General features: G+C 47.0%; 1 long non-coding RNA gene across 1 annotated transcript in view; it reads right to left on the bottom strand.

The window, feature by feature from the left end:
• LOC119565428 overlaps positions 1-20,164 on the bottom strand; it is a 38,403-nt gene extending 18,239 nt beyond the window's left edge. Inside the window, exon 1 of the long non-coding RNA XR_005224110.2 lies at positions 19,499-20,164. This is a non-coding gene — a long non-coding RNA (uncharacterized LOC119565428). The remainder of the gene's footprint in view (positions 1-19,498) is intronic.
• Between the last annotated feature and the right edge of the window lie 197 nt (positions 20,165-20,361).

The following is a 20,361-nucleotide window of genomic DNA, read 5'->3' as shown; positions in this document are numbered from 1 at the left end:
CCAGTCTTATTAATATCTCCTCATGCAGCAGCTGTTCTATGTCCCAAATAATTTTTGTTGCCCTTTTCTGAACCCTTTCCAAGTCCAATATATCTTTTTTCAGATGGAGTGACCACATCTGCACGCAGTATTCAAGATGTAGGGATACCAGGGATTTATATAGAGGCAATATGGTATTTTCTGTCTTCTTATATATCCGTTTCTTAATGATTCCCAACATTCTGTTCGCTTTTTTGACTGTTGCTGTACGTTGAGTGAATGTTTTCAGAGAACTATCCACAATGGCTCCAAGACTTCTTTCTTGAGTGGTAACAGCTAATTTAGACCCCATCATTTTATATATATATATTTGGGATTATGTTTTCCAATGCATTGCAGCAGGGAGCTTAATAGACATAAGAACTTCCTGGACAGGGAGATCTCTAGTTGACACTTAAGGCATGGCTCTTTGTTTTTATTTCTTTGCACTACAGTAGGGATGGTGTCTTTCTGTTGGTCCTATGAAGTGTTCGGCTTCCTATTTCAAGAAGTCAGATCATTCAGTGAAATCATGCTCTAAAGTGTGCTGCTGAGTTGGACACCAGTTGCCCTCACAGCCATTCCAGCAAGGGTTATTCCAGGAAACGTGCTAGAGTACATTCAGGGACAGCTGGGAAAGCAACAGCTGGAAAAGGAGAACTGACCTGAGGAGAGAAGGCACATTGGAGATCATTGTAGGGAGAAGGAAAATAAAGTAACTATGGCCCTGATTCTGCTGTTATATCTGATTTCAGCGTCTGGGTCCCTTTTTGAACAGCACCCTGCACCCATATGACACTTGATAATAGTAACAATGCCTAAGTATATGGGAGAAAGAGTAGAGAAATGCAGGTGTGAAGTGCCAGGGCGAACAATAAAGATGCTATAGAAATCAGATAGGAAAGGGGGCAGGAGTGATTTTTTTTTAATTTAATTTCCTGTAGATGTTTAAAGCACCAATCTTAGGTCCCAGTGCAGCCAAGCACGTCATCATATTTTGCCTGATCCTGTTCCCATTGAAGTCAATAAGCATTACAATTAATTAAGAATTAAAACCCAAGAAGAAAAAAGGCTGATGATTCACATAAAAATAGTTAAAAACTAACTCCATTCCAGTACATTTATTTTAATTTTAAAAATGCTGGAAGGAAGGGCATGTTAGATTGTAATGAAAATTGTAGGAATGAGAGTGTGGAATAAATGAAAATTATTTCATTATCTTGTGTTTGCCTCCATTCTTGGTGGTGGTCTTCTCATTAGCTGGGCCTCAAAGGGCATCACCATATTTGACTATTTCTGCAAAAAGCAAATTTTCCCATTGTGATGGAGAATCTGCTATTTTTAAATGATAAAAGGCAAAGGAAGGTCTATTTTAATTTTTTTCTGTAAAGTACACAGCAGGGCAGGAACCAGAAAACTTTTATTGAGCCCTCTGCCTCATGCACAGGAAGTGACCTCAGGGATAGAAGTGAGGCAAAAATCCTAACGCTGAGAGCACAGAACTTAAAGCCCAAGGGAAGTGGACTAAGGCAGCAATTCTCAACCGGGGTCCGTGGCCCCTTGGGGGTATGTGAGGCCTTTCAGGGGGGCCACAGAGCCCCGCAGCTGAAACCCGGTGTGCCAAGCCCCAGCACTGAAGCCGGGAGCAGCGTGGGGCAGCGTGGGGCTGAAGCTGGTGCCCTGAGCCCCAGCGCTGAAGCGGTGTGGGGCTGAAACTGGCGGCTCCCCTGCCCCAGCCAGAAGCAGTGCGGGGCTGAAGCTGGTGTGTTCCCCCCTCCCCCCCCCCCACTAGGGTGACAAGGTGTCCTGTTTTTGACTGGAACACATGGTCAAAAAGGGACCCTGGCGACTCTGGTCAGACTGTTAAAAGTCCGGTCGGCAGTGCTGTGGGGCTAGGGCAGGCTAGTCCCTACCTGTCCTGGGGCACCACGCCGCACCCCGGAAGCGGCCATCAGGTCCAGCTCCTAGGTGGGGAGACCATGGGGCTCCACACGCTGCCCGAGCACAGGCTCCGCACTCCCATTGGCTGGCTTCTGGCCAATGGGAGCAATGCCTGCGGGCGATAGCAGCATGCACCACTGAGCCTCCTGCTGCCACCCCCCCCAGGAGCCAGCCCTGCGGGCTGCTTCCAGGGCGCAGCGTGGAACCAGGACAGGCAGGCAGCCTGCCTTAGCTCCCCTGCTGCGCCGCTGACTGGGAGCTGCCTGAGGTAAGCCTGTGCCCCAACCCAGAGCCCTTGCCCCAGCCCTGAGACTCCTCAAACCTGGAGCCACCGCCTGCACTCCCGAGCCTGCACCCCCAACCAGAGCCCTCACCCCCCTGCACCCCAACCTCCTGCCCCATCCCAGAGCCCCCTCCCACACCCTGAACCCATCATCCTCAGCCCCACACCAGAGCCCGCACCCCAACCCCCTCCCGCACTCTGAATCCTTCAGCCCCACCCCCCAGCTTGGAGCCCCCTCCTGCACTCCAAACCCCTCATCCCTGGACCCACCCCAGAGCCAGCACCCTCAACCGGCGCCCTCACCCCTCCCACACCCCAACTTCCTTCCCCCAGCCCGGATCCCCCACACACACCCTGAACCCCTCATTTATGGCCCCATCCCGGAGACCGCACCCCCATTTAGAGCCCTCACCTCCTCCCACACCCGAACCCCCTGCCCAAGCCCAGTTAAAAAGAGTGAGGATGGGGGGGATCGAGCCACCGAGGGTGGGGAAATGTAGTGAGTGGGGAGCAGGGCCTCGGGGAAGGGGCGGGGATAGGGTGTGCAGTTTTGTGCAATTAGAAAGTTGGCAACCCCAACCCCTGCCCCAGCCGGGAGTGGCACAGGGCTGAAGCTGGCGGCCCACCCACCCCAGCCAGGAGCAGCATGGAGGTGAAGCTGGCGCCCCCAAGCCCCCGAAGCCGGGAGTGATGTGGGGCTGAAGCTGGCAAACCTCCCCCTCCCAAGCCAGAAGCAGCAGGGGGCTCAAGCCGGGAGCCCCAGAGCCACTCCCCCCCCCCGCTGAAGCTGGGAGCCGCATTGGGAGCCCTCCATGCCCGTACATAGCCCCTAGCTACTCCCTTCTTGCACCCTGAGCTACTCCCCTGCCTGCACACAGCCCCGAAATACTCCCTCCCTGCACCCTGAGTGGTTTTCAAACTTTTTGAATTGAGTCCCCTCTTTGGGTTATATTTTTTGGTTGCATCCCCACACAGCCCAGACAGGCTATGTGGCCTCCTGAGTGAGTCAGGGGGTGGAGGTGGCGCTCCCTCATGGACCCTGCTGTGCAGAGCCTGCTTGAGCCTCACCAGCCGTTGCGCCCCCCTCAAAATAGAAGTAAAACTATGCCTATGCCCAAGGATTTCCCCCACCCGCGGCCCAAAGCCCACAGTGCCCCTCTTCCCCCCAACCCCTGCCAGGCCCTGGTGTTTTTATAGCATGTTGAGTGGAGCCTCAGCAAGAAAAAGTTAAGAACCCCTGGACTAAGTAGCTTTAAAGCCACCTTTGCACCCTCCCACTCCTGGGCTGCTTCAGTGGCGGGAGTGGCCCCCAACGTATCTTAGACAACCCTGTGGGCTGATCTAAGCCTTGGTCTACACTAGGCGTTGAGGTTGAATTTAGCAGCATTAAATTGATTTAACCCTGCACCCGTCCAGACGACGAAGCCCTTTTTTTCGACTTCAAGTGTTCTTAAAATCGATTTCCTTACTCCACCCCCGACAAGGGGATTAGCGCTGAAATCGGCCTTGCCGGGTCAAATTTGGGGTACTGTGGACACAACTAGACGGTATTGACCTCCGGGAGCTATCCCAGAGTGCTCCATTGTGACCGCTCTGGACAGCACTCTCGACTCAGATGCACTGGCCAGATAGACAGGAAAAGGCCCGCGAACTTTTGAATTTCAATTTCCTGTTTGGCCTGCGTGGCAAGCTGCAGGTGACCATGCAGAGCTCATCAGCAGAAGTGACCATGATGGAGTCCCAGAATTGCAAAAGAGCTCCAGCATGGACCAAACGGGAGGTGCGGGATCTAATCGCTGTATGGGGAGAGGAATCCGTGCTATCAGAACTACATTCCAGTTTTCAAAATGCCGAAACATTTGTCAAAATCTCCCAGGGCATGAAGGACAGAGGCCATAACAGGGACCCGAAGCAGTGCCGCATGAAACTCAAGGAGCTGAGGCAAGCCTACCAAAAAAACAGAGAGGCGAACGGCCGCTCCGGGTCAGAGCCCCAAACATTCCGCTTCTGTGATGAGCTGCATGCCATTTTAAGGGGTTCAGCCACCACAACCCCAGCCACATTGTTTGACTCCTTCAATGGAGATGGAGGCAACACGGAAGCAGGTTTTGGGGACGAGGAAGATGATGATGAGGTTGTAGATAGCTTACAGCAAGCAAGCGGAGAAACCGGTTTTCCCGACAGCCAAGAATTGTTTCTCACCCTGGACCTGGAGCCAGTACCCCCCGAACCCACCCAAGGCTGCCTCCAGGACCCGCCAGGTGGCGAAGGGACCTCTGGTGAGTGTACCTTTTAAAATACTATACATGGTTTAAAAGCAAGCATGTTTAATGATTAATTTGCCCTGGCATTCGCGGCTCTCCTGGATGTACTCCCAAAGCCTTTGCAAAAGATTTCTGGGGAGGGCAGCCTTATTCCGTCCACCATGGTAGGACACTTTACTACTCCAGGCCAGTAGCACATACTCGGGAATCATTGTAGAACAAAGCATTGCAGTGTATATTTGCTGGCGTTCAAACAACATCCGTTCTTAATCTCTCTGTGTTATCCTCAGGAGAGTGATATCATTCATGGTCACCTGGTTGAAATAGGGTGCTTTTCTTAAGGGGACATTCAGAGGTGCCCGTTCCTGCTGGGCTGTTTGCCTGTAGCTGAACAGAAATGTTCCCCGCTGTTAGCCACAGGGAGGGAGGAGGGATGAGGGGCTAGCCACATGGTGGGAGGAGGCAAAATGCAACCTTGAAACGAAAGCACATGTGCTATGTATGTAATGTTAACAGCAAGGTTTACCGTGCTGTCCTCCCACATTGCCAGAGCACAGATGAATGCGTGGAGGCAGACAATGTCAGAGTGCAGGAAAGCACAAAATGACCGGGAGGAGAGGTGGCGGGCTGAAGAGAGGGCTGAAACTGAAAGGTGGCAGCAGCATGATGAGAGGAGGCAGGATTCAATGCTGAGGCTGCTGGAGGATCAAACTAATATGCTCCAGCGTATGGCTGAGCTGCAGGAAAGGCAGCAGGAGCACAGAGCGCCGCTACAGCCCCTGTGTAACCAACTGCCCTCCTCCCATAGCCTCCTCACCCAGACACCCAAGAACGCGGTTCCATAGCCTCTGGCCACCCAGCCACTCCACCCCAGAGGATTGCCCAAGCAACAGAAGGCTGGCATTCAATAAGTTTTAAAGTTTTAAACTTTTAAAGTGCTGAGTGGCCTTGTCCTTCCCTCCTCCACCACCCCTCCTGGTGCTTCTCTCCTCCACCACCCCTCCTGGGGTACCTTGGTACTTATCCCCCTATTTGTGTGATGAATTAATAAAGAATGCATGAATGTGAAGCAACAATAACTTTATTGCCTCTGCAAGCGGTGATTGAAGGGAGGAGGGGAGGGTGGTTAGCTTACAGGGAAGTAGAGTGAACCAAGGGCTGGGGGAGTTTCATCAAGGAGAAACAAACAGAATTTTCACAACCGTAGCCTGGCCAGTCATGAAACTGGTTTTCAAAGCTTCTCTGACGCGCACCGCACCCTCCTGTGCTCTTCTAACCACCCTGGTGTCTGGCTTTGCATAACCAGCAGCCAGGTTGCCTCAACCTCCCACCCTGCCATAAATGTCTCCCCCTTGTCACAGATATTGTGGAGCCCACAGCAAGCAGTAATAACAGTGGGAATATTGGTTTTGCTGAGGTCTAACTGAGTCAGTAAACTGCGCCAGCGCGCTTTTAAACATCCAAATGCACATTCTACCACCATTCTGCACTTGCTCAGCCTGTAATTGAACAGCTCCTGACTACTGTCCAGGCTGCCATGGCATTAAGGGGTAGGCTGGGTCCCCAAGGATAACTATAGGCATTTCAACATCCCCAACGGTTATTTTCTGGTCTGGGAATAAAGTCCCTTCCTGCAGCTGTTCAAACAGACCAGAGTTCCTGAAGATGCGAGTGTCATGTACCTTTCCCGGCCATCCCACGTTGTGAAATGTCCCTTGTGATCCAACAGTGCTTGCAGCACTATTGAAAAGTACCCCTTGTGGTTTATGTACTCGCCGGCTTGGTGCTTCGGTGCCAAGACAGGGATATGGGTTCCGTCTATGGCCCCACCACAGTTAGGGAATCCCATTGCATCAAAGCCATCCACTATGACCTGCACATTTCTTAGGGTCACTACCCTTGATATCAACAGATCTTTGATTGTATTGGCTACTTGCATCACAGCAGCCCCCACAGTACATCTTCCCACTCCAAATTGATTCCCGACTGACCGGTAGCTGTCTGGTATTGCAAGCTTCCACAGGGCTATTGCCACTCGCTTCTCAACTGTGAGGGTTGCTCTCATCTTGCTATTCTTGTGCCTCAGGGCAGGGAAAAGCAAGTCACAATGTTCCATGAAAGTGCCCTTATGCATGCGAAAGTTTCGGAGCCACTGGGAATCCCCCCAGACCTGCAACACTGTGTGGTCCCACCAATCTGTGCTTGTTTCCTGAGCCCAGAATCAGCGTTCCACCGCATGAACCTGCCCCATTAGTACCGTGATGCCCACATTGCCAGGGCCCGTGCTTTGAGAGAAGTCTGTGTCCATGTCCTCATCACTCTCGTCACCGCACTGACGTTGCCTATTCACCCGGTTTCGCTTTGCCAGGTTCTGATGCTGCATATACTGCTGGATGATGCATGTGGTGTTTAATGTGCTCCTAATAGCCAAAGTGATCTGAGCGGGCTCCATGCTTGCCGTGGTATGGCATCTGCACAGAAAAAAGGCGCGGAACGATTGTCTGCCGTTGCTCTGACGGAGGGAGGGGTGATTGACGACATGGCTTACAGGGTTGGCTTACAGGGAATTAAAATCAACAAAGGGAGTGGCTTTGCGAGAAACAGAATGGCCCCTTCAAGGATAGAACTCAAAACCTCAAGGATAGAATTAAAAACTGGGTTTAGCAGGCCGTTGATTTTACGGAGGGAGGGAGGAGAAAATGAATACAAAACAAATCTGGTCTATTTCTTGTTTTGATCCACTTCATCTATCTTTATACATCTTGCTGGCAGCAGACTGTGCAGTACAACTGCTAGCCATTGTCATCTCCTGGGTGCTCGGCAGAAGACAGTGCAGTATAACTGCTGGCCATTGTCTTCTGCTGGCTGCTGATTAAAAGACAGTGCACTGCCGGTAGGACTGAATCACCATGAGACAAAACTTAAATGACCTGGCTGAGTCTCTCCCATGTTTGCCCAGGCGCCCCTGATCTCATCGAGGTCGGTTAAAAGAGCACCCAGGACTACGTCGACGATGGCCACCCATCATACTGCACTGTCTGCTGCCAAAAGGCAATAAACTGCTGCTGTGTAGCAATGCAGTACCACGTCTGCCAGCACCCAGGAGACATACGGTGACAGTTCGCTGAGTGGGCTCCATGCTTGCCGTGGTATGGCGTCTGCACAGGTAACTCAAGAAAAAAGGCGCAAAACGATTGTCTGCCATTGCTTTCATGGAAGGAGGGAGGGAAGGGGGACCTGACGATATGTACCCAGAACCACCCGCGACAATGTTTTAGACCCATCAGGCACTAGGATTTCTACCCAGAATTCAAATGGGTGGCAGAGACTGTGGGAACTGTGGGATAGCTACCCACAGGGCAACGCTCCGGAAGTCGATGGTTGCCTCGGTACTGTGGACACACTCGGCTGACTACATGCACTTAGATCATTTGTGTGGGGACACACACAATCGACTGTATAAAAACGCTTTCTACAAAACCAACTTCTATAAATTCGACCTAATTTCTTAGTGTAGACATACCCTAAGGTACAGCTGCTTCTCTGGGCTGCCATGCAGGCTGCATTGCCACTTGGAATCCTTGTAATGCTGTGGTCCCATCCCTAATACGCCATTTTCATCTCCAGGCCTGCTCCCCAGCACACCGCCTACAGGATGGCTTGCAAGGGGATCCTCATAGGACAGCATATGGTTATCTTCCACAGTGTCTGCACCAGTGGGACTGCTCCTTTGGCTACAATTGGATAGTTTAGGACCCCTCTACATTGCTCCAGTGTGCAGAGGCTGGAGTAAGGGGATCTTTGTTCTACCAGCTGCTGAGGGTAAGTGTGTAGGGGTTCTTTATCTGGAGGAAGGGGCAGAGGTTATGCTGAAGGTTCTGGGGAGGGGAGGGCTGTGTAAAGAGGTAGGAAGTAGCAGTGTCTCTGCTTGTTTGGAAGTGTGTGTGTGTGTGTGTGTGTTAGTGTTAAGGGTGCACACCATTCCAAGGTTTCTAAACCTATTGCTCATTGGTCTGGAGTCCTGACATTCACATCCCCAGCCATCAATCAGGAGATACTGGACTTTCTTAGGGACACAGTGAAATCAACTAGGATGGGCCCCAAATTGAATAATTTAAAATGATCACTAGACTTTTTCTTTTAAGGTAAGTGCTATTATAGATTATGTGCAAATCTCTGTGGGTGTGTGCATGCAGTACTGCCACGACCAAGCATTAAAAAATCATCTGTCTCGACTTGAAAAATGATTAATAGATTCCAAGGCCAGAAGAGAACATTGTGATCATCTAGTCTGACCTTCTGTGTAACACAGGCTATAGAACTTCCCCAAATAATTACTGGAGCAGATCTATTTTTTTTAAAAAAAAATCTTGATTTAAAAATTGTCAGTGATGGAGAATCTACCACAATCCTTGGTAAATTGTTATTTATGAGATTTTTAAAAATAAGAAATACTGAGTTCCTTTATTTCCCTTCTGGTTTTGAAGTCTTTAGGGTTCACATTTTCAAAGTCCACAATTATGAAGACTATACACTTTTTTCAAAGGAAAGCTGAGACTTACATATAATCACATGAATCCAGGAACTGCGGCTTTAAGTAAAGTATTACATATGATGAACGTATGACGGACATAAAAGTCGATAATAAGAGGTTCTATAAATACATTAGGAGAAAGTCAAAGCCAAAGAAAAGTGTAGACTCACTACTAAGCAGAGAAGGATTACTCCCAGAAGACTGAGATATTTAATACCTCTTTTGCTTCAGTCTTCACTAAAAAAGGTTAATTATGACCAGATGCTTAACACATTTAATATTAACAACAATGGGAAAGCACCCTAAGCCAGAAGGGGGTGGGTGGGGGAGGTTGATGACCACTAGGAGGCACTGTATGAAGAATACTGAAGCATACCTTTAGCGAGTGCTGGAGATGGTGTACATCAGTGATACTCAGACCTCAGTGGTTAAGGAGCCAAATTAGCAAACAGCATTACCCAACAGAACCACAGAAGTGTGAATTAATTGTTTCATTTACTATAGTATTATATATTCATATTTAAACAGTATGACATGGGAAATATTTTGTGTGTGTGTGTGTGTGTATGGAACTTGATGACCATATTTGTGTCAAAGTGGATGGAGGAAGAGGATGGAAAACTCCAGCTGTTCTAAAGAAATGACTGTAACACCCAGATCATACACTACTAAGATAGACTTTGGGGAATTCAACAGAAACTGTGGGCATGAAATTGATGAATGAAATGGAAACTCCACATGAAGAAAAAGGAAGCAAAATTTAAGGTCTCTATGGGACTACTCTAATTCTTGCATGCTCCAAGCTCCCAGGGAAGTGTGTTCAGTGAATGCAGGGCAATTGCACAGAACTCACTTCTAGACATTCAGAGTAGTGAATTCATGAACACACTAGTTGGGAGTGCTGTTTAGCACCAGCTAGTACACTTGGTCACTTGATGCTATTTGGTATCTAAACACTTTAACAGCACCTAAGAAAAGTATTTTTAAAAGGGTCCATCCCTTCAAATTGAAATGCTGACACTGGCATAGTGCTTCATGGTTTGAAAACAGCCAGTATGCATCTAGTCCAACCCCCTGCTCAACGCAGGACCAACCCCAACTAAATCATCCCAGCCAGGGCTTTGTCAAGCTAGGCCTTAAAAACCACTAAGGATGGAAATTCCACCACCTCCCTAGGTAACCGATTCCAGTGCTTCACCACCTTCCTAGCGAAATAGTTTTTCCTAATATCCAACCTAGACCCCCCCCACTGCAACTTGAGACCATTGCTTCTTGTTCTGTCATCTGCCACCACTGAGAACAGCCTAGCTCCATCCTCTTTGGAACCCCCCTTCAGTTAGTTGAAGGCTGCTATCAAATCCCCCCTCACTCTTCTCTTCTGCAGACTAAATAAGCCCAGTTCCTTCACCCTCTTCTCATAAGTCATGTGCCCAAGCCCCTAATCACTTTCATTGCCCTCTGCTGGACTCCAATTTGTCCACATCCTTTCTGTAGTTGAGGGCCCAAAACTGGATGCAGTACTCCAGATGTGGCCTCACTAGTGCCGAATAGAGGGGAATAATCACTTTCCTCGATCTGCTGACAACGCTCCTACTAACGCAGCCCAATATGCCATTAGCCTTCTTGACATCAAGGGCACACTGTTTACTCATATCCAGCTTCTCATTCACTGTAATCCCCAGGTCCTTTTCTGCAGAACTGCCGCTTAGCTAGTCATTTCCCAGCCTGTAGCAGTGCATGGGATTCTTCCATACTAAGTGCAGGACTCTGCACTTGCCCTTGTTGAACCTCATCAGATTTCTTTTGGCCCCGTCCTCCAATTTATCTAGGTCACTCTGGACCCTATCCCTACCCTCCAGCATATCTACCTCTCCTCCCAGTTTAGTGTCATCCGCAAATTTGCTGAGGGTGCAATCCATCCCATCATCCAGATCATTAATGAAGATGTTGAACAAAACCAGCCCCAGGATCAACCCCTGGGGCATTCCAGTTGATACCGGTTGCCAACTAGACATTGAGCCTTTGATCACTACCCGTTAAGCCTGACGATCTAGCCAGCTTTCTATCCACCTTATAGTCCATTCATCCAATCCATACTTCTTTAACTTGCTGGCAAGAATACTGTGGGAGACCATATCAAAAGCTTTGCTAAAGTCAATATATCACGTCACCGCTTTCCCCATATCCACAGAGCCAGTTATCTCATCATAGAAGGCAATCAGATTGGTCAGGCATGACTTGCCCTTGGTGAGGAGCAAATAAGAGGAAGCTAACAAGGAAGAAGGGGAAATTTATTTCAGTGTGGGTTTTATATTTACTTTGCAACAGGTCTTTGACATGTAAAGCATCATCAGTCATTTTCAATCCAAGGCCCAGGGGGTGAAACCACATGTGAATGAGAAGACAGCAAGTTAAGAAGGAATCTCGGAGGGTGAAAAACTAAGATGGAGAGATCTGAGACACAGAGTTGCAGGACAACCAGATGTGACGATTACATAGATGTTCATGACTTCATCCTCACAGCACCCCTTTGCGGTAGGAAAATCCTATTATTTCCATTCTGCTGTGGGAACTGAGACAACAAGTGATTAAGCAACTTGCTCAAGGTCACCCACAGAGAATATGGCAAAGCCAGGGATTGAATCTGTATCTCCTGAGTCCCAGCCTAAAGGCTTAATAAGAACATAAGAATGGCCATACTGGATCAGGCCAAAGGTCCATCTAGCCCAGTATACTGTCTTCCAACAGTGGCCAATGCCAGGTACCCCAGAAGGAATGAACAGAACAGGTAATCATCAAGTGATCCATCCCCTGTTGCCCATTTCCAGCTTCTGGCAAACAGAGACTAGGGACACCATCCCTGCCTAACCTTGCTAATAGCCATTGATGGACCTATCCTCCATGAATTTATCTAGTTCTTTTTTGAGCCCTGTTATAGTCTTGGCCTTCACAATATCCTCTTGCAAAGAGTTCCACAGGTTGACTGTGCATTGTGTGAAGAAATACTTTTCTGTTTGTTTTAAACTTGCTGCCTATTAATTTCATTTGGTGACCCCTAGTTCTTGTGTTATGAGAATATTTGTGCCATTCAGATGCTTCAAACTGATTGGATGCATGAACACAGAATTACCTAAGAATTGAAGTAAGTTATCAAAGTACTTTTTTCATAGCTTTTTTGAGGGAGAAACATAAAAACCGAGCAAATCTGAGGTAAATTTTGACCCACAGTAAGAGGAGCTGAAACTGAAACAAGCCTGATGCTAAGGAAAAGACCTCCATTTTTCTCTCCTGTCTCCTTTGACAGTCCTGAAGTGGCACAGGGAACACGGCAGAAATATGGACAATGTGTTATATTTCAACCCTTCCATTGTTTCCATTCACCGTAATAATTACGGTTTTGATCACAAACTAGTAGTAATTTCCAACTACTCAGCAAAACATGCCTTGTGTTTTGAGAACCACCTAGACATCAGGTATCCATCCTGTCAGCAGACAGTAAGATATTGTTTGTGGAGGTGGGACATCTCTCAGTATAGCACAGCATGACACACTAACCCTATCCTTTTAAAATGCAGCCAAGTATTGGCAATCCACAACTGGACTTGCTGAGATGATGGTCACTTTTTGATTCCTCTAGTGTAATAGCATCTCCTTTCACCCAGCGCTCGGGTGCAAGGCTGATAATCATCTTCCTTTCCAGCTGATGGAATGTTGCTGGAGGCAAGCTATTTTGTGGGGTCTTTGGGAAAGAGGGTTAAATACATCCTGCTTTAGTAATGTGAGCTCTACTGTACATTTCACGACACTGAACATTTTCGTCACACTTGAGCACATTAGTTCACTCAGGCACTCCCTGCCCATCAATCCTTGCCTTAAATTAGATCAGTCCATTTTAATATTATATCTCAGGGTTTGATTGAACAAATAAATCCAGGCATTATAGTATTTCCCCACAGATCTTTGAGAGATTCTGCATTAGTAGGGCATACCTAATTAAAAAAGAGAAATTGAAAACTGATACAGATGCATCCTGACATATCAGCTAAGTTTATGTCAGGGTTCCACTGCACATGGAAATCAAACAGGCAGATGAAAGGAGAAATAGAACCCTAGTTGTCCATGGGGCAAGGAATTGAATTCCACTAGGAATTTTATGCAGCTTTTTACGCAATCTAGCCCTGTAGTTGTAGTTGCCATTTTGTTGCATTCTCACACTATTAAAAAATTAGTTGCATGACAGTGATATGATGATCTGATATCCTTTATCTGTCCTGTACAACCTTCTGTTTCCTGATCCTTTTTTGTCAGTGCTCAGCTGAAGATGTTGTCATCTGAGCTGTCCCACTGGGTTTAGGAGCCTCTACTGACATTTAGTTCTATTGACCCAGCAAACTTAAGGAACCAAGCAATTCTCTAGAGCAATGATTCTCAGCGTTTTTTGGTCAGTGACCAAAAACAGGGCTACAAAATCATCCCATGAACCCACCATCTTTCACAATCCTTTGTGGCCACGTCAAAAGAAGAAACAATGGGAAGGTTTTGGTTCATACTGCTTGTGTGTGGGAAGGTTGCTGGCAGTGGGTTAGTTCTGCTGTAGGGTGAACACTGGTATATTTGATTGTAAGCTTTTCAAGGGAGTGACTGTCCATTACTCTGTGTTTGTCAGGGGTGAAAGTCAGGTGGTACGGGCCAGTACACCGTACCAGTAAAAAGTGGCCACTGGTACTGACTCGTACCGCTGACTTTAAAGCACTGCCAGGGCAGCGCTTTAACTTTGCTGCCCCTTTTGCGCCTCCCCAATTGGCGGCCCTGCCAGGTCCCTACGATGTTAAAGCGCTGCCATGGCAAAGCAACCCTGCTTAAACCCTCTGGTTTTGCTTCTGTCCACTGTGAACAGGTTGAGTCCCTCCCTCATTCACAACAGAGCACACAGGTTCGGAGTTAGGACCTCATCCTTCAAAGATTTACTCACATACTCAAATTTATGCATTCTGAGTAGTTTCACTAAAATCACTGAGACTACTCAGAGAGAGTAAAGTTAAACATACATACATTTTTGCAGGATTGGGGCATTGGTATCTAAAATTGACTGCTTCCTGGGGTCTGCTTTGTTGGCAACTCAAAAATAATAGCTCAGTTTAAACTTCTGTGTAGTTCTGCTCTTCTGGATCTTCCTATTGTTTACCTGCAGGACATACTCTGGCTCAAAGAAACATGACCACTCCTTTGTTTCTTTGCAGTTCATCTTTGTTTTAAAGACAAGGAGGACTTGTGGCACCTTAGAGACTAACAAATTTATTTGAGCATAAGCTTTCATGAGCTACAGCTCACTTCATGCATCCGATTTTTCCTTTTCTTTTTGCGGATACAGACTAACACGGCGGTTACTCTGAAAACTTTGTTTTAAAGGTAATTGCTGCCACAAGAAGCAATATTTTCTTTAGCCAGTAGAGGGAGATGTTGGCTTGACACAGAATTGTTCATAATTATTGCATCACACTTACTACTAGAGGAAGATTCTTAAACAGTTTCTCTTTTGAGGTGATAGCAAACTTCATGTGAAACCTTGTGACTTAGGCCCACAATAAAAAGTAAGTTATGTGTTGTGCTTCACTGAATAGTTAATGATTCATAATCTATATGAATTATCGGTCTGTGTTTGCCCGTTAGAGCTATCTGACCATTTTTCATCAAAAATGAATTTTGAAGAAAATGTTTTTCTCAAAACCAAAAAAGTGAAGAATAATTTCATTTTCAAAGAATTTTCCAGTTTTTCATTGCAAAATCAGAAACCAAAGTCCATTTTTTAAATTCAGAAACACTTTCTAATACCCCAAATGTTTTTCAAAAGCCAAATATTTTTCAATTTTTGGATTTCAGGTTTTCCTTTAAGAAATATTAGTTTGAAATTTAGAAAAAAAATCTAAATTTTCCATGAAAAATAATTGGCATATTTGCAGCACCATTGCTGCTTTCTGGTGATCCTTTTAGAATAGCTCTGATTGCTTAGGAAAACACAGGGGCACATTTTTGGAGAAAAGGGGGGGAAGGAAGGTAGGCAGCAATTGATCCATTTGCCCCCCCCAACCATACACATTTTGCTTATGTCAGCTGCTTGTTTTGAGTATGTTAACGTGTCCAAAACTTGCCACCATGTTTCCCTTAAGAAGAAAGATTTTAGGGTGGCAGAAAATGTCTTTTTATTTTATCTAATTTGTTTTGTTTATCTGATTTTTCCACTTTTTAAGTGGTTTCAGTTAACATTGTTTTATTATTTATTTGTTTGTGTTTCTGTCGTGCCTAGGAGACATTGTCATGGACCAGGACCCCATTGTGCTAGGCATTGTACAAACACAGAACAAAAAGCTGGTGTCTGCCCCAGACACTTTACAATGTAAGTAGAGCTTACAGTCTAAGTAACTGCCTTCAGTTATGCTCTTTCATTAACAGTATTATGACTGAATATTCTGTATGTGCTGAAGTAATGTTCAGAAGGGAAGACAGTTAAAAAGAAACACTCAAATAGCATGTACCTTTTTATAGGGAAAGTTTATGAAACACATAGGGAACATAATCTATGGGATGGGATCCTGGACTTGGGAGACTTGGTTCTGTTCTCAGCTCCACCACTGACTGTTTCCCTTGCACCTTTTATTCATCTTGGCTATTTACAAGTAAAATAAGTAAATATTTGACTTTAGTGTTTCCTATCTATTTGGGTTAGTCAGAACAAAAGAGCTCATTTCATTATCAAAAATAAACAAATATTATTATTTGGGTGGGATGGGAGTAATTTCCCAATTTTTAAAGAAAAATGAATTGAAGGTTAGCCCTTTTCTGCTTGCTCCCAGCATTTCACCTGAGGTATTGTAACACCACATTTTTTGCTTTCACAGGAAATGAATTTAACATTTGTAGCAGTGAGGCTCAAAAAAGCCTTGCTCTGGTATAAGGAACCAGACTCACTCTGAAGGCAAATAAAAGAGAAGGACAATCAACTCATTGCTGGGGGGATGAAGTTAGTGTGTGCATGTAAAATGCTAGTAGGCAAACCTCACTCCCCTTAAATTTAGCATTGCAGCTAGCTACACCCACAATCCAGCATTTCCCATTGACTAAGGCTGCTAGCTCCATCCTTATTTGCTTCATCTTGTTACAAAATGCATGTAAAACTGTATAAGTGCATCCTCTTAACTGCAATGTATACATGTCATTGACATTATTTTTAGCAATAATTTGTCATGTATGATCCTCAATGAGTTTCCACTAAGATGGAGTCTCACCGGAGATCCCATGTGATTGTCGCTGAGAAGGAGGGAGGTTGTGGAGATTGCAGATGGGGAGCAAGAAGACTGAGGGATAGGAGTAGAGCAGTTTCCAGGAGAGACATTCATTTGGAGCAGGAACTGGAGGCAGCAGTGGTATCCTGGTGGCTGAGCGGATGGTTGAGTAAATGAGTGTTGTGGATGAGAGCTGGGATGGGGTGAAATACGAAGGAGGTCAAGTGGGAGTCAATGGATGGGAGGTGGGGCAGGGTACAAGCTCAGCTGGGTGGAACTAGTGTTGGGTATTGTTGAGATTACAGGAAAAGGTGGGTCACTTTGAAGCAGGATCTGGGGGGTGGAAGGCAGAGTGAAGATTGGGTGGATAATTGGAGTTGCGGAGCAGCAGCCTATGGGAAACAGAAGCTGGGATGAGTAGCGATGTGGGGGGGCTGAGCAGTGAGGAGGCTAAAATATAAGAGGGTGGTCCAGAGACCTCCTGTCTGAAATCACAGTTACAATTTCCTGAATGTCCAGACACAAAGATTTTATGTAACCCCCCCTGTATAATAAGAGGCAGCTCAGCCAGGCTTCCAGAGGCAAATTCTGTTTTGTTACAGCACCAAAAAATATGTACCAAAGCTATAGGAACCTCAAATGCACACATGTAATTTTCAGCACAAATATGTATCACAATGATCAAAAAAGCCAGCATCAGCACAACATTTAGCCAGTGCAGAAAGGCAGTGATGCCTAGTGGCTAGAGCACTGGACTGAGATTCAGGAGACCTGGGTTCCATTCCCAGCTCTGCCACTGGCCTGCTTGGTGACCTTGGGCAAGTCATTTAGCTTCCCTGTTCCTTAGGTCCCCATCTGTAAAATGGGTATAATGATCCTTCCATTGTAAAGTGCTTTGCACTCTATGAAAAGTGCTAGATGTTGTCATTCCCCTCTTCTGTAGGAAAGAGCAATAAACCCTCCTGGCCTGGCCTGACACTTTATTGTGGTTCCTCATGAACATGGGATAAAATCTTTAAAAGCGTCTAAATCCCATTTTCAGACGGGACTTAGACACTTAGGAGCCTAAATTCCATTGACTTTCAATCAGGGCATGTCTGTGTGGGAAAGTTATACCAGTATGGTGAGAATTTAAATGGTTATAGTTATACCAGTAAAGTATATCTCCCTGTGTGGATGCTCTTGTTCCCGTATAAGACTGCCCTTTTTCTGATTTATCTTTATGTTGCTTTGGAAGAGGGCTAAGCTAAGATGAAAAAAGCCACTCTTATTCTGAAATAAGAGTGTCCACTGCCCCCTGACATTCCAAGTCTCGGTGCCCAACCCAGTCCTCTCTCCCCTACCAGGTTGATCAAGACCCTCCTCACTCCCCATGTGTTCCAATCAAATTCCTCCTCTCCCTGCACAGGGACCCCTCAATCCCATCTTCCTGCTTAAAGCTGCACAATGATTCATTTCTCTCCCCCATCCCCTCTTCTCCCTCACAGCTGCTCCACCATTCTCTCCTCTCCTTCATCCCACCTATCCCTTCCGATATGCTGCACCATTCCCTCCTCTCCCCATCCCATCTTCCCACTCAGAGCTCCTCCACCATTCATTCCTATCCTCCATCCCATCTTCCCTCTCACAGCTGCTCCACCATTCCCTCCTTGTCTCCATCCTGTCTTCCTGTTCACACCTGCTCCACCATTAAATTTTCGCATACCTTACCATCTTCCCCCTCAGAGCTGCTCTGCCATTCACTCCTCTCTCCTGTTCACAGCTCTCCTCCATCCCACCTTCCCTCTTACTGATGCTTGACCATTTTCTCCTCTCTCCAGTCCCATGTTCCCTCTCACAGCTGCTGCACATTTCACTCCACTTCCCATCCCATCTTCCCCCTCACAGCTGCTCCGCAATTCACTTCTCTCCTCCACCCCACCTTCCCTCTCACTGCTCCTCCATCATTCATAGAATCATAAAATCATAGAATATCAGGGTTGGAAGGGACCTCAGGAGGTCATCTAGTCCAACCCCCTGCTCAAAGCAGGACCGATCCCCAATTAAATCATCCCAGCCAGGGCTTTGTCAAGCCTGACCTTAAAAACTTCTAAGGAAGGAGATTCCACCACCTCCCTAGGTAACGCATTCCAGCGTTTTACCACCCTCCTAGCGAAAAAGTTTTTCCTAATATCCAACCTAAATCTCCCCCACTGCAACTTGAGACCATTACTCCTTGTTCTGTCATCTGATACCACTGAGAACAGTCTAGAGCCATCCTCTTTGGAACCCCCTTTCAGGTAGTTGAAAGCAGCTATCAAATCCCCCCCTCATTCTTCTCTTCTGTAGACTAAACATCCCCAGTTCCCTCAGCCTCTCCTCGTAACTCATGTGTTCCAGTCCCCTAATCATTTTTGTTGCCCTCCGCTGGATTCTTTCCAATTTTTCCACATCCTTCTTGTAGCGTGGGGCCCAAAACTGGACACAGTACTCCAGATGAGGCCTCACCAGTGTCGAGTACAGGGGAACGATCACGTCCCTCGATCTGCTGGCAATGCCCTTACTTATACATCCCAAAATGCCATTGGCCTTCTTGGCAACAAGGGCACACTGTTGACTCATATCCAGCTTCTCGTCCACTGTCACCCCTAGGTCCTTTTCCGCAGAACTGCTGCCTAGCCATTCGGTCCCTAGTCTGTAGCGGTGCATTGGATTCTTCCGTCCTAAGCGCAGGACTCTGCACTTTGTCCTTGTTGAACTTCATCAGATTTCTAGGTCCCTCTGTATCCTATCCCTACCCTCCAGCGTATTTACCTCTCCTCCCAGTTTAGTGTCATCTGCAAAGTTGCTGAGGGTCCACACCATCCTCCACACCATCCTCCAGATCATTTATGAAGATATTGAACAAAACCGGCCCCAGGACTGACCCTTGGGGCACTCCACTTGATACCAGCTGCCAACTAGACATGGAGCCATTGATCACTACCCTTTGAGCTCGACAATCTAGCCAGCTTTCTATCTACCTTATAGTCCATTCATCCAGCCCATACGTCTTTAACTTGCTGGCAAGAATACCGTGGGAGACCGTGTCAAAAGCTTTGCTAAAGTCAAGGAACAACACGTCCACTGCTTTCCCTTCATTCACAGAACCAGTTATCTCATCATAGCAGGCAATTAGATTAGTCCAGGCATGACTTACCCTTGGTGAATCCATGCTGACTGTTCCTGATCACTTTCCTCTCCAAGTGCTTCAGAATTGATTCCTTGAGGACCTTCCTCTCTTCCATTCCACCTTCCCCCTCACAGCTGCTCCCCCATGCCGTCCTCTCCCCCATGCCACCATCCCGCTCACAGTTGACTCACCATTCACTCCTCTGCCCTTCCGATATTCCCCCACACAGCTGCTCAACAACTCACTCCTCTTCCCCTCCCATCTTCCCACTCACAACTGCTCCACCATTCACGCCTCTCGCTCACTTCCTACCTCTTCCCACACAGCTTCTCCACCATTACCTCCTATCCTCTATCCCACCTTACCCCTCTCAGCTGCTACACGATTCTCTCCTCTCTCCATCCCTTCTTCCCCTTCACAGGTGCCGCAAATTTCACTCTACTCACCATCCCATCTTCCCCTTCACAGATGCTCCACCATTAAATTTTCTTCTCCGTCCCATCTTCCCCTTTCATAGCTGCTCCACAATTCACCCCTTTCTTCTTTCCCACCTTCCCCCGCACAGCATCTCCACCATTCACTGCTCTCTCCCATCCCATCTTCCCACTCACAGCAGCTACAGATTTCACTCCACTCACGATTCCATATTCCACCTCAAAGCTGCTCCAACACTCACGCTTCTATTTGACATCCTACCTTCCTTCTCATAGCTGCTCCACCATTCACTCCTCTCCTCTATCCCACCCTCCCTCTTACAAATGTTACAGGGTTCCCTCCTCTCCTCCATCCCCCCCTTTCCTCTCACACCTGATCCATCATTCCCTCCTCTTCTCCATCCCACCTTCACCATGCATTCCTCTCCCCCAAGCCACCATCCCGCTTACAGCTTC

Source organism: Chelonia mydas, chromosome 2, assembly GCF_015237465.2.
Source record: "Chelonia mydas isolate rCheMyd1 chromosome 2, rCheMyd1.pri.v2, whole genome shotgun sequence".
Taxonomy (NCBI): domain Eukaryota; kingdom Metazoa; phylum Chordata; order Testudines; family Cheloniidae; genus Chelonia; species Chelonia mydas.
This window is presented reverse-complemented; position numbering and strand designations above follow the sequence as displayed.